The following is a 15,669-nucleotide window of genomic DNA, read 5'->3' as shown; positions in this document are numbered from 1 at the left end:
TAGTAGGTTTTACATAGTGAGTCTGCAAAATGCAAAGGTGGTGCGGCTTGGGCACTCAGATACTAGTGCATGTACAGAGAAGTAAGGAAACAGCAGATTCTTCGGGTGCTAAGCATGTCAGTGGTGGTTAGAAAAGCATTCTTGTTTTTTAGAATGTATTAATCTTCATGAATGCTGGTCCAACGGATAATGCCGTACCATGAATTTTCTGTACTGTATGTGACGAGAACTGAAATCAAAGCACAAGGGACCAGTGGGCAGGGTACTGCCCTTCCAACAATGCAGTAGGGTAATTTCATGTACAGCATTCTCCACATCTGCTGCGGCCAACAAGAGGGACACTCCGGTAGGGCAGCAGATCTTTACAACATCCTTGCAGACCATATGCTGCACTACGGATCCTTACATTGGGCATTGTATTGTGCATGTACTGCAACGCGCAACTGTACAAAGGGAAGGGACTTGGAAGTGCTTGGGAAGGGTCAGTCCAGCAGCATGACAAGGACTGCTGCCTATTTAAGTGAGGGACACCCAACATTTACCTCTCTGTGCACATGCCCTTGCCTTCTGTTCCTTCTGTGCCATGTGTTACAAGACCAAAATAAAAAAAAGCTCCTTTCAGAGTTCACCAATGGAATTGCCAATGGACCAATGGACGGATGCAGGGGGCCACGCACCGTATACACTCCATAGAATGTGCGCTAAATAAAGCGAGGTGTGGCACTGTGGAAAACACTGTAGTGGAATCGAGTCGAAAGGTCTGGCTGTAAAAAGATGTGTTTTTACGTGTTGCTGTGCGTTTTGAAGAGTTTAAGTGCACAAGACCTAGTACAAATCTTTTTCCTGTACTTCTAAGAAGGGCAGCAAGGCATTTTGGATAGTGCATGCAGGAATCAGAAGGGCAGGAATAGTAAGAGAAACGCTATTTCTGGGAAAAACTCTTTGTGCTGTGAAACATCATATTCCCAATTTGTGAAGTACGACATTGGCACATGTCGTAAAAAGGCAGAAAAAGACTTCTTCACAACGTACCATGCTTTCTGCATTTCTGGAGCAAATGAAAAATAACGCAGCCACATCTGTCTCTACGAATTGTGATAAACAATTATGCAGGAGATTGGAAACAGATGCATAACCTGGGCAAGTGCCTCCTTCATCGCAAACGGCACGGAAAGTCGTGTAACATGTTGTGTAATTGTCCCTCCACAATGAAGAACAGTAATGTCAATATCATTGCGCGTCTCCAAAGTCTCACAAAAATAAACCAAAATCAGTCACTTCAATGTAGGTACTCCATAGCAGTACAAATCCACATGATGCAATGCCAAATGAGCAACCACTGCACAGTGTTTTCCGTTGACTTTCAATCAATGTATTCACTGGCTCCTGAAACACACAGCCATAACCGCACCTTCTGCATTTCTGTTGACAAATAAACTGTGTACCACAGTCTGTGCATACAAACCACACCCACAAACCTTATTGAGCAATCTCGTAGCCTCCACAGCCCCATTTCTATTGCCGCCATCTGCAAAAGGGGCGTACGTGACACGTGAAACCCTGCGAGTCTCTGCGATGTCCACAGAGTTTCGTGCTGTGCGCGTGCGGGAGTGGGGGGAAAAATTGCAACCAGGGTAGGGGACTTATTTTGTAGAAGTGGCTCTGAAAAGAGCCATCTTTGTTTGTTTTTTTAAAGGTGCTTCCATACAAGCAACTTTATTTTTGGTTTATAAGTATTTTTGTGTTTTGTAGTTCAGCTCACTTACTTACAATAAGTAAGTACAATCAGTGCAGCCTGTAGATTGGAAAACAAAATATAATTGCCACTGGTCTACAAAGACATGCCATTTGCCTTGAAAAGGTGTATATATCAAGAACCAATGTTGTCTTTCTCACAGGAGAACATCTCTGCAGCACTCAAGAAGTCGCACATGCTTCTGTTGATAAGACCCCTTCTGACTTCTGGCTGACGACAACATTCATTGGAATAGTCCCATACTATTCTTGGTGGTGTACATGAGAAAAGCACCTTGGCAGTGGGAAAAATGTGCTTCACTGCTTTCATCAACTTCTTCAGTTGACGGTACACACATGAACAAGGCATGGAACCTCAAAACAAGGCTCTGTAGTGCAAAACCACAACATGAACAGTTGCAGAATTGGCCACGCGTTGACATTCTGCAAGCACACAGCCAAAACAGCATGCATTGACACTGCACCACAAAGCCTCCAGTCCCTCCAAATTGAAATTGCCACAAAAGCCTTTTTGAAGGGCATACAGGAACATATCTTCCACAAAGGCATCATCGACTACGAAAACTGTGCGCCTTTCTATGTCTGCCAGCTGCACTACACAAAGTAATGAGCAAAACTATTTCTGCCCTTTCCTGTGACGCACACCCTGAGCACCTGAATGGAAGTTCCCCACAGTCCCATTTCCATTGGCCAGCATGGTGAGAAGCGCAGAATGTGGCACGTGCGCTTCCCCAAGTACTGTGAGGGCCGTGCCCCAGTAAAGCAGGAGGAGTCCTTTTTCCTATTGCCGCCCTTTCCTGTGACGCACACCCTGAGCACCTGATTGGACAATGCTCACGGTCCCATTTCCATTGGCCAGCATGGTGAGAAGCACAGAATGTGGCACGTGTGCTTACCCAAGTACCACGAGGGCCCTGCTCCAGTAAAGCAGGAGGAGTCCTTCTTCTCTGTCCACTAGTTCTTGTCCATCACTACCTCATTGTGTACTGTTAAATAGTCACACACGCATCCACCAATGGCATTCAAGACATTAGCATCTTACACTGTCACTTCTGTACAGCACTTCATGTGTACCGTTGCACATTAAGCCTCCAAGTGACGTGTCATTGAAAGCACGTCCAGTACAAAGTTCAGTGAAAGAATACAAGATTTGTGCATCAACATTCATCCACATGAGCACCCACCACCACAAAGTGGAGGTATGCATATTATTTCTGTGGAAGTGTACAACTACGTTATAAGTGCCTGTGCGCATGGTATGTGCCACTGAGCATCCATTACGTTCGTAAAAATGTTACTGTTTTTTTTCTCCCATCCACTGCCATGAAGTGATACTTCAATTGTATATGCTTGCAACGTTTCCATTTACCCATATCACCCATTGTAATATCAAAACAGGAACTCTATTCTTTCCTTCCGACAATAGTAAACAAAAAATTCCCCACTATCCCATGTCCTACAGAAATCGTAAAAATGTGGCTCCAAAACCAGCACTGAATGTATATTAGCAACGTAAAGTAAGGTCCGAAAAGCTCACTATCTCCACAGCTGTGGTTCTCTCTAGGCTGCACTATTGCAACAGCCTCGGTCTAAATTTGCCTGCTTCTACTCTCTGCCCTCTGCACCTCATACAGAAGAGGACTGTGCACCTCGTCCTTGGCCTCAAGCCCAGGGATGGTATCTCTCTGGGACTGAAATGTATGCACTGGCTCCCAGTACCTGCGAGGAATAAGATGAAAACCCTCTTCATTATGCACAAGGCCGTCTGGGCCCTGGGTCTTCAATACCTGCAACTGTCACTTCCTAAATATGTCTGTGCTCGAGTTCTTCCCTCATCCACCTCCAACTCCTCAGGGTCACTTGCTTATGCAAGCAACCACTTGGTGGTAGATCTCTTTCTTTGGCTGGGGCCTTCCTCTGCAATAGCCTCCCTGAAACTTGAGGAGAACCATCGCCTGTTCCGGAAGCAACTCAAAATCTTTCTCTTTGCCTCTGCTTTCGCTCCTCCTCTCCCATGCTGACTTACTGCCTGAAACTGATTCTGCACTGGTTACCAGGCCACCGTTTGATCTCTGCCCAAGGCCACCTCCCCTCGCCAGTTGCACCCCTGCACTGCCTTTCTGGCAAACCCCTCACTTGGGGACTGTTTGCTGTATCCCTAACAGTTCCACCACCTGCTGATGTCTGCACTTATCCTTGAACTTGCCACCATCAGGCCGTATTTTTACTTCTTGTCATTTTTTCTTCTTCCCATATACTGCACTTTCTCCTCCCCTGCCCCATGCACTTGGGCGACCTGAGTGCCAACTAGTATAGTACTTTTGTTGTCTCTGTCTCCCCTCTGTTCCCCCTCCCTTGCCTCGTTGTGCCTTGCAAAACTAGTGTATAGGAGCATTATAAATGCCATATCATACAATTTCACATCATATCATATCATACACACATTGCATTCATGACAACAGGATGCCTGCCACTTACCTTGTACACTTCATAGGTTTTTTTTCCTGCAGTACCCCAATTACGACAATCTTTTAAAAAATGATCGCACAAAAACACCACTGAATGCATGTTACCAACTTCAAACAAGTACATGCAGTGCATGCATGCAAACAGGATGCCTGCTCCTTACCTTGCTCACTTCCACCATAGGACTAAGAGACCTTCTGCCACAGTTTTTGCTTACACACTACAACCACAAACCTTATTGTGCAATGCCTTAGCCTCCACAGTCCCATTTCCATGACTCCCATCCTGAAAATGGCGGGATGTGGCACCTGCAATCCTGAAACTACCACAGTTTTTGTGCTAGTAAGGGTGGGTGGGGGGAGTGTGAAACAGGGTAGGGGTTTGGCTCTTTAGACAGTGTCTGAAAAGATATGTTTTTTTTTCTTCTTTTTTGTCCTGTTTTTGGTATGCAAGCTACGTGCTTGCATACAATGTTTTTTTTAATCGCTTTCGATGAATTTCGGTTTGCTTCTCCTCCTGACATTTCTACCGACCGAAGGTGAACACTTCTCTTACATTTCTACAAGATTCTCTGCAACGCTTCGTGCACAGTGGCAAACAAAACATCATTGCCAATGGTGGTGAAAAAATGCCATTTCCTTGGAACCACTGCATATCTTGCTTGTAAATGCTGTCATCGTCGGTGCAGAACATCCCAGCACTGCACATAAAGTCTCACATGCTTCTATTTATGAAACACCTCCCGAGCTCTGGTTGTGGGCAAATTACACCAGCATGGTCCCATGCTCCTCTTGGTGGTATGGATGAGAAAATCACCTTGGCAGTGGGAAAAAACTGCATCACTGCTGTCATCAACTTCTTGAGGTGACGGAGCAAACGTGAGCACGACATGTACCCCAAATGTAGTGCTCCATAATGCACAACGACTACATCAACAGTATCAACAGAGGCCACACATGTAAAGAGGAGAACCATGGCACCAAAACCCCACTCATAGACTGTGCCCCAAAAAGCCTCCACTCCTTCCAACTGAAAGTTAGCAGCAAAGCCTCTGTCCACGGCATACCTGTGCAGATCTTGCACAAAGGTATCACCCACGATCAGCAATCTGCGTCTCCCCATCCCTACCAACCTCACTGCATCGAGTTTTGGGGAATAATATCACCACCCCTTCCTGTCAACCACACCCTTGACACCTGATTGAGTAATTCCCACAGTTTCATGTCCATGCTCACCATCCTTAAAAGGGCAGGATGTGACAGGTGCCTGTTTCTAGCTACAGTGAGGGCCGCGACCCTGCAAAGCAGGGACAGTCCTTTTTCCCTTTCCACTCCAGCCATGCATGCAAGGCACTAGGCCCTCACCACAGAGAACACACCATAGTACACGCTATGTTTAAATGCTCATGTCATGTGCACTGCACTCCCCATCTGCAATTGAGCCTGCCAGCTTTCAGCCTGGCCACATATGCGCATGCATGGCTGAGCAGGTCCTTTCATGCTGAAATATCTTAAAACACTTTCTAAAGCAAGGGTCTTATAAGGGCCTAACCATAGCAAATGCAAATGGTGACATGTGGCTCCCTGTTGTGCAACAGGGGCAATGATGTACACCATATTCTATTGTACGCATAGCAGCTCACTTCTGCTGTTCTACCAAGTCTACAATGTCCTCCACAACCATTGTGTAAAAGTCACCAACTGCAAATGCATGCAGAGTGACAACTGCATGGCTGCATTATGTTGTGGTGGCTGTGATGAAGTCCTAGGCTGTTGAGTGTATGGCCTACCGTCTAGGCCTTGCCCACACCAACCACAACATAACAGAGCCATGCAGGCGAACATGTAGGCATGTTCCAGAATTCAGAAAGGCAACATAAGCCCCAGCATTTCTACCCAACCACTGCACCATAAAGCAGGGATGCAAGCATGCATTCCACTTACCATAATGCACAAACATACCGCTACCCACTTACATTCACAAAGCATTGTAATAATGCCAACCAAACAACACAATCTTCACAACATTGGTCCTTCTCTCAACAATCTAGTACGTGCATAGAAGCAATACTGCATAGTGCACTGCAACACTTACTAATCTGCGCAATGCAGATTACCCAAGCACATATAAGAACCAGTTCAACCGTAACCTCTTCTATATGTACACTATTCCAATACTTCACCCTGTGGACACACTGCACGACTGCTCACTGCAGCATCGACACCCATACACCGACAACTGTAGGATGTTCTAAGCAGCAAACAGGGAAATGGGAAGCCGGAGCGGAGCCAGATAAGATATGACTAATTTTAGTGGCCACACTATTACATACAAGAGGCCAGCCAAGCACACAATGCCTTAAGGGCTTGGCACATACACCACAACACTATCCTCCGGTACACCATTGCGGCATTTCCCAAAAACTTTGACGCACAGCACGCTTCCTTCCAGCCAACCACTGGCTGCATCCAATGTTCGCCGATATCAGGGCATACTGCAAGCCAATGACACTTCTGTCCATGGAGTGAACAGGGAAATGGGTCCACGGAGCGGACCCAGATATCTCACATTTTTTGAGACGTACATTTCAGTTGTTTGCAACAAAAGTACTGGTTGGTTTTCCACCAAACACACAAAAGCACGCTTTCTGACCCAAGCCCCCACTCCTGCCACAAATTTGGTGAAAATCCGTCCAGCCGTTCGGCCTGTAGCCGTGCAGAAAGTTTTTCCCCGTTCAGTCTATGGAGAAAAAACACATGTGGCACCTCCCCTATAACCTTGCCCCCCCTGCACGAAACCTCACCAAACTTGCCGATAGAATTCAGAGTGGGCCATATACTTTTTTTGCTATGTTTGGTGAGGATTCCCACAGGGGGAGCAAAGTTACAAGCCACCAAAAAAAGTTAAAAAAAATAAAAAATAAAATATATATATATATATTTTTTATATTTTTTATTTTTTTACTATATATATATATATATATATATATATATATATATATATATCAGTAAAAAAACGTTGTTAAAGGGACGTTATGGTTAAGTTGCGCTACTAAAAACCTATGAAATTCAGTGAAAAAACGTTGTCAAAGGGACGTTATTGTTCCAAGTAAAACCAAAAACCCCCTGAAATTCGCCACTTATGGTAAGCTAAACAACCATAACTCGCGCCACCACCGTGCACTGCTAAGACTAACACCCAGGACATCAAAGATGACATCACAAATGTCATTGAGGAAATGTTAGAAAATAGTCCACCTAATGGTACACACTTAACTATATAAACCAATTAATAAATATTATTTTGTATACATTTAACATATACATTTTTTTTATTACAGACCATACAAAAATTCCAAGCATCTCACAACAACAATCAGAGGATATCACTCTACAGCAGATTAATCAAAAAATGGACGACCTTATGCAAAATTTTATGGATTTGAAAAACTTTGTGGAAAATTATGTGAAACCCCCAACAGCAGACCATTGTCCAACCTGCACTTGTCCCCCCTCACCCTATCCCACGCAGTTAACCCCAAACCCTCTCTATGGACCAAAGCATTTCGATGAGCTTTCCTTCCCTTCTTCACGTGATCCCAGTTATCTAGAAATCCCTAATTCTCCTGTTTTTGTTTCCGTTTCTGCCCCACCTTCCCAGTCATAATTGTATATATATATATGAAATAAAGTTACTTTTCTTTTATTGTGTTGTAATTACTTTCAGTTCCTTGTGATAAAACCAATTTAGGTGTCCACGGACACCGCGGTTGTTCGGAAATGTTCGTAAAGAAACGAAAATGTAACTGTCCTGAGGACACTACATCTGTCCGTAATGTTCTCATGCAAGTTGAAAATGTTCTAAGAACACTCGTAGTGTCCTGAAATGTTCGTAAATAAACGAAAATGGAGGTGTCCTTAAGAACACTATGCCTATTCGTATTGTTCGATAGCAAGCAGAAACTGTTCTAAGAACACTCGTGGTGTCCTGAATTGTTCGTAAATAAACAAAAATGGAGGTGTGCTTGAAACGCTATGTCTGTCCGTATTGTTAGCAAATACATTAAACTGTGCTAAGAACAAACGGCTGTCCGTATCTGTTCGTTTTACATGTGACGCACTTTTAATTAGTTCAGGACCCGAACACTGTCCGCAGAACATCAACACGCATGCGCAAAACAATGTCCCTGCATTGGGTGTCCTGCAGACGACCGCTACCTTAGCGAACATGCTCACAAAACAATCATGTGACCGCACCCACGCTCATCTCGTGCTCTAAATGCGGACACTGTTCGTGTCCCTGACCAGTTTAAAAGTACATTTCCAAGTAATCCACAATATTTCTCATTAAAAAATCACCATACCACAAATCCCACATACTAATCCTAACTTTCCACATAGTTTTAGTGACTTTTTGAACCTTTTTTGATGTTCGATCTGTCTTGCGGACGGCGTGCATGTCCGCGACCCGCGCACAAGCACCCCGATATAAGACCATGCCATAGAGAGCATTCTCATTGTGTTTCTGACTATTCCACAGAGCACACTGCATTTTGCTGCATACTTTGCAGATTTTGAGATTTCCATCTCCAAGCCTATGACATCCATGGCTCGACTATTACCACATGGTGCTACATCTGCCTCAGCACCACCCCCGCCCCCTCCACCACCACCATTTCCCCAAGGGCCTGAAGAGGGGAACAGAAGTGAGGATACAGAGGAGGAAGAAGAGGATGACGAGAATGAGGTAGAGGAAATCCCTACTACCCGCCGTCGGCGTGAATCTTGGGTGTGGCGGTTTTTTACCATTCATGGAAACGGTCCTAAGTCTCATGCGAACCGTGTCACCTGTAATGAGTGCAAAATGGTACTCAGTCGCGGGAAGCATGGTTCGTATAGCTTTGGGACCACTACCATGAAGCGACACCTGCGCACATTCCACACTGGGGCCATTCGCAAGCGTAGTAGGTTGATTGCCTCTACTTCATCCTCCATTCCTGATCCTGTCACCACAAGGAACACCTCTGTGGGACAGCGTCTTCCTCAAGCTGCCTCACAGGCCATAGAGAATTCTGATGACCCTTACCTTTCGATGGTCACAGTTGTATGTGTGTACTGTGACACAGTACTCTGCAGGGGGGAGCGACTTTGGAATGCTTTTGAGACGATCGTCTCAGAGCACCAGAAGACCTGCTCACTACCCAAATAAAATCCACTCTACATCTTCCTCTCTCAGCTCGCCCTTTCTTATCCCTTTGGTTGGTGTCCTCCTCCCTTTACCCTCCTTTCCCTCCTCTCCTAGTGTGTTGTGTATAAAAAAGAACAAAAAAAATACAAAATAACAAAAATCAAAAATAAAATAAGGCTCTTTTCACAGTTAAAAAATAGAAGTGAAGATACATAAAGCATAGCCATTTCCATTTCGTGAAAGTCTGCGGACGGTCCGCGAACAGAAAAACAATTGCATTGCTACCCTATTGAAACCAATGCATTTTTCTCTAACAGGAAGTGGTGGCTCTGAAAAGAGCCTTTGGGAGGTGTTTGAATGTAAAACATTTTAACTACGTAAGACGTACTTCAAAACTAATGCTGTATTTCTAAAAAAGGTCGCAATGCATTTTGTACATTTCTCAGAAAAATCTGACTGCCAGCATAAGTAAGATGGACTCCATTTTTGCAAAAAATGTATGTACTACGAAACAAAATATTTTCATTGTTAAAAGAGGACATGCCAAAATCTCTTAGGAAGGCACAAACAGCCTTATTAACATTACGCCTTGCTTTCTCCATTTGTGGACCACATGAGAAAGAACGAAGCCACACTTGTCTCTGCGCAATCCGTGAAAAAATTATTTTAGAGTTTGGAAACATGTCCATTATCTTCTGAAGTCCTTCTTTCATTGCAAATTGCAAAGAAATTCCAGACACATGTCCTAAACTGTTCCCTCCACAATGAATTACAATTATGTCTGGATGTCCCTCTATCTTCAAAGTTGCACAGAGAGATAGCAAGTCCAACCACTTCATTCCACATACTCCATGCCAGTGCACTTCCACATGTGGGAATCCAAGATCTATAGATACTCCACAGCTTTCTGCATGCACCTTCAACCAATGAATCCACGAGTCTCCCAAAATCCATACAATCTGTGTTTTGAAACACTCAGCCATAGCTATCTGTTCTTCTCTCTGCAAAAACAATATCTGAGAAAACCTCTCCTAGCACAACACACTCACTAAACTTTACTGACCAATCCCTTGCTTCATCCAATCTCATTTCCATACCTCCCCTCCCCAAATTCCCCGGATGTAATACGCTGTGTCCTAGAACTACCGCCATGTCCGCAAACGTATCGTAACATGTACAGCCCTTCTACCATTTCGATTTCACTCTCTGTGCCATTCCCTCATTGGATGTAGCTAAGCACTCACATGACCATCCACCAAACAAATCCAATAACTCTACATGTAACTGCATCATCATAGAGCAGCACTGCAAATGTACGGTGTATCTCTCGGAGTACAAGTCTCATACCATTGACAACCACGATCTACGAGAAATACTATACAAATCTCCAATATTTCTACTTGCAGCTTGGTCCATATCCATATACATGAACAGAAAGTACAGGTATGCATATTTTCTACACAGTACATGAACACATTTTCTAACCGACTTTTACATTCTATAATCTGAAAAATTAATGGACGATCATTGTTTCATTGTCCTAAAATGACCTGTCACTTACAAACCTTTATATCGTTTAATTTCTTCATACACACACACACATGCAAATACTATTAAACTAACAATTTGGAAATAAAATATATACACGACATATAATCACACAAAATAACATACACACTCTATGATCAAATCTCAAACAATAATATTTGTGCAAACACATAATTGGTTTTAATTTTTTTCGTTTATATAAGTACTTACATACATTCATATAGGACAAGCAGACTATGACATTCACTCACTGTTACGTGCAAAAGCAGGCGACACATAGCTCTCAACTCACATGCTTTTGGCGGGTGTCACCCGCCTTGTAAAGGACTGACTCACCCGCCAAGCCTCCTGCACGCCCATTCATTCCAATGGGCGTCTCACCCGCCAAAAACAAAATCAGGTGATTTCACCCATTTTTGCGACACACATGGTTGAGAGCTATGATGACAATGACTCACTATTACGTGGAAAAGCTTAGTTACAAGAATAGTGGCATACGTTGGTAGATTATGAATTCCACAAACCATAGTAAAGATATTTTCTTTCCTACTCTTAGTCATAATATAGTTTTAATGGTTTTCAGGAAGGCGCTGAGCATTTCAATTTAAAAAAATCTATGTCTAAAATGAAAACAGTGCTATATAGCAACCAAATTACTAATTTCTTTCTTTTACAATTGCAGTGAAGCCCATTCTCCTGAATAGAAGCAGCCGATTTTGAGTTACAAAGAACAACTAAGAAGCAAACTACACATTTTTGAAAAAAAAGTAAGTAGATTGTTACCATAATATTTGATTTATAACTCACACGCACTGTACAGTGCATTCATGGTATTTCTGTGCCTAAAAATAGAGATTCTGCACCATTCTGACCAGAAATCCCCCTGTCTTAAATAGTGATCTCCTGTCAGAATGGCCCTCAAATTCCTATTTTTCAGCACACAAATTACCCAACTCAGCCGCTAGAATATAGATGTTGTAGAACAAACAACTGTTTTAATTGTATAGCTTTACCTATATTATTTATTCTTCTCCACACCACCGGCTTACTTTTTTCTGTCATCTGAACCCCAGTTTAGTAACACATTAATTGAAGAATACCCATCCCTAGTAGTTCAACTTCCCAATTCACAATCACACACCATTACATACATCTTTATCATCTTACTCAAACAATCATGCACACAACACCCATGCATTGCAGAAAGCCCCAACCCATACCTTCTGTATTTTTTTCAACAGACGCTAAAGAATTACACCACTAACAAAACTAATAACTACATTTCAAAAAAGACTTCTCAATAAACGAAATATGAACAGAAATAACTTCTTAAATATCTGTGTAGGTGAATGGAGTCACACTACAAGCACAGAACCATACTTTAATGAAGAAGCGTACAAACAAAAGCAAACAAATACAATTGTCATACATAGCAGTGGACGAGGTTATGAAAAAGTTAATAATACTATAATGGAACAAGAAGTACTCCTTACAAAAATATGCCCTGAAAACTTAGATTTACCCCTCCATTCGACTGAATCAGAACATCTAATTTACACATGGCCATGCACGTCAATGTGTAACATTCCCAAAAAAATGTTCAAATATTTATGCCTATTCCTCAATCAATATGTGAAAAGCAAAGACAAAATCAAAATTAAAATACTGCAAAGTATGGATGCTTGTCCAGTACGCAAGCACACAGGACTGCAAGGACGTTCGTTGGCCTGCATATCAGGAGCTACTTGCAAAACAACCTTCCATGATATCAAAAGGATATCAACACATCATGCAAGTATAAGAAATCTAGTTTATAAACTGTATTATGCAAAAAGTCCTGCTTTAGCACTAGCCAATTTAAATAACATTCTTCTACATGGTACACCAAAAGACCTACTGGAAGAAATCGAGTATATACAGAAAAAATATTTTGGAAATGAAACCCCCTTACAAGATGAATTAGCTGTCAACCAACTTCGTAACAAATCTGCACATGGCTACTTTTCACTACACACATACAAAAAAGAAATACTAAAATTTCAAAGCACTTCAGCTGAAGTACCAAACCACGTGTGTGTATGTTGCCGCAGAACGTGTTATAAAAGTAACACAAAAACTATAGACCTTTCATACAAAATAGAAGACAATGAAGATTCTAAATGGTTTGAATTAGCTCTCTACCTTATAGCAGAAAACAAATACGAAATAACTGACCCCATAATACTTTGCAGTTACTGCACTACCAAACTTGACAACAACCAAACTCCTTCACGTGTTATCTCAAATAACTTGGAATTACATCCACTACCAAAACTCCTTCAACAACTTAATTTATATGAGAGCATCATAATTCAAACAGTTCATCCATTTCAAGCAATAATACGCCTTCAACCAAAAACTGCAAAATTACCTCCCTCTGAATTAGTGAAAGGTATTCGTGGAAAAGTGGTGTATTTACCATTAGATCTAAAAGAAAATGTGCACACTCTAGGAGTGCAACGTCCAATGCAACAATCTTTAATTATCTTGGTAAATGGAGTACCTACAAAGACAAAAAAATTTGGCAACAACTGGTAGATTTACATAAAGTTAGAGAAGCCCTGCAATATCTCAAAGAGAATAATGATTATTACAAAGAAATTAATATCGAAGAAAACTTGAAAGATACAACTGAAATAATTCAAGAGACACAAGAAACTGGTCAATTTGAGCTCCTAGATCCTGCTACAATAGCAAACACTTTAGACCATTATACAATTCACCCATTGCATTCTAATGACACCATAGAAGATGCACTGGAAACGTACCAAATGCGTCAAACAAAAGGATCACCAATCAGCATATGGGAAAAAAGTATAGAAGCACGTGCTTTTCCTCTACTCTTTCCTATTGGCAAAGGAGGAAGTTACGATGATAGACCTGTTCAAATATCAGCATCAGAATATCGCTCATTACGAATGTATTCTGAAGATCCCAGATTTCGACAAAATGTGGAATACATATTCCACCTACTCTTTGAAAGTGAACTAGCAACTTTATGTTACGGAGTTGCACACATATTAAAATCAGGATCACACTTTCAAACATGACAGCCACACAATTATTACAAAAAGTTCAACAAAAAGATGAGGTTTTACAGGCAAATCTTACAAATCTATTAGCAAATATGCGAGGTACCAAAGAGTACTGGTTTCAACGCCATGGAGATGTACGTTGTATGATCAGAAACCTTGGCCCACCCACTTGGTTTGTTACATTAAGTTGCGCAGAATATGCATGGGAAGATTTACATGCTTTCCTACGCATATCAAACGAAAACAAAACAAACATAGATATACTAACACCTGGAGAACTTTGTTCTCAGGATCCTGTTAATGTTTCTAGATATTTTCACCATCGCTTCATTGCTATGCTACATTTTATTTGTAATAAAACTGTTCCTCCCCTTGGAGAAGTGCAACACTTCTTTTGGAGAAAAGAAAACCAAGCCAGAGGAGCGCCACATGTCCACATGCTTTTATGGATTAAAGATGCTCCTAAATTTGGTCAAGACAGTGATGCCACTGTTTTACAGTTTATTGAAAAATATGTCACTTGTGACATTCCGTCAGAATCCACAAATAGTGATCTTCATGCAAAAATCTTACAATTCCAAAGACACAAATGTGGCAAATATTGTCATCGCAAATACAAAAACAAAGGGAAATACTACACCAAATGCCGATTTGGTTTCCCTAGACCAGTTACAAATACAGGTCAAGTGAACAACCTCATGTCTTCAGTTAGACATAGTGTTAAAGGTAAGTCACCTAAAAATACATATTGCATAAAAGAAGAAGAAAAATATATCAATGATTGCAATGCAATCATTGCCCACTTGTGGAATGCAAACATAGATGTGCAGTACATTGCAGACAATTCTACTGCAGTTGCACGATATGTCACAGCATACTTAACCAAATCAGAAAAGACAGAGCTCCAAGACCTCTGGAATGACCTGTCATCCGATAAAACAGTGTCTCAGAAATTATACAGCTTGGGCATAAAAATGCTGTCCCATAGAGAATGTGGATCCTATGAAGCAGCTGATCGATTAACTGGTACTGCATTGTATGGTAAATCTGCAAATATAGTATGGCTAAGTCGTGGTCCAGCTAAATCTAGAAAAAGAGTTCTAAAATCATACGAAGATATAGAAACAATAGCCAAACATGATCCCAACAGCCAAGACATTTTAAAAAACAATTTATTGGACACATACTACCCAAACAGGAGTACCACTTTGGAAACCATGTGTCTATACCACATAGCCCAAAACTACACATACAAAAATAATATAAAACCTGATGAGCAAAACCGTAAATACAAAGTGACAAACTGTGATGGCAGCTTAGTAAAACTCACCAAACCAAATTTAATTAATCATATCAAATTGTCATTAAAGACTCCTCAACATAAAGAAATATATTACATGTCCCTGCTAAAACTCTTCAAATCATAGAGAAAAGAAGAAGAAATACTAGATACCTATGACTCATATGAAGACGCTTTCAAAGCCAATGAAAGCAGTATAACTGATGTAAACTTTGCACAGTACAAAACAATGTTGCACAATGAACAGCAACACACAGAGGAACTCCAGGCCCAACTAGATAAGGACACTCCTGATAGTAGTCAACCTTTGTCACAGGAAGCCAAGAACCACTGGGAGAA

The sequence above is a fragment of the Ambystoma mexicanum genome, chromosome 3q (assembly GCF_040938575.1).
Source record: "Ambystoma mexicanum isolate Mex_15411 chromosome 3q, UKY_AmexF1_1, whole genome shotgun sequence".
In the NCBI taxonomy this organism is placed as follows: domain Eukaryota; kingdom Metazoa; phylum Chordata; class Amphibia; order Caudata; family Ambystomatidae; genus Ambystoma; species Ambystoma mexicanum.
The sequence above is the reverse complement of the archived record's forward strand: the minus strand, read 5'-3'. Positions refer to the sequence as shown.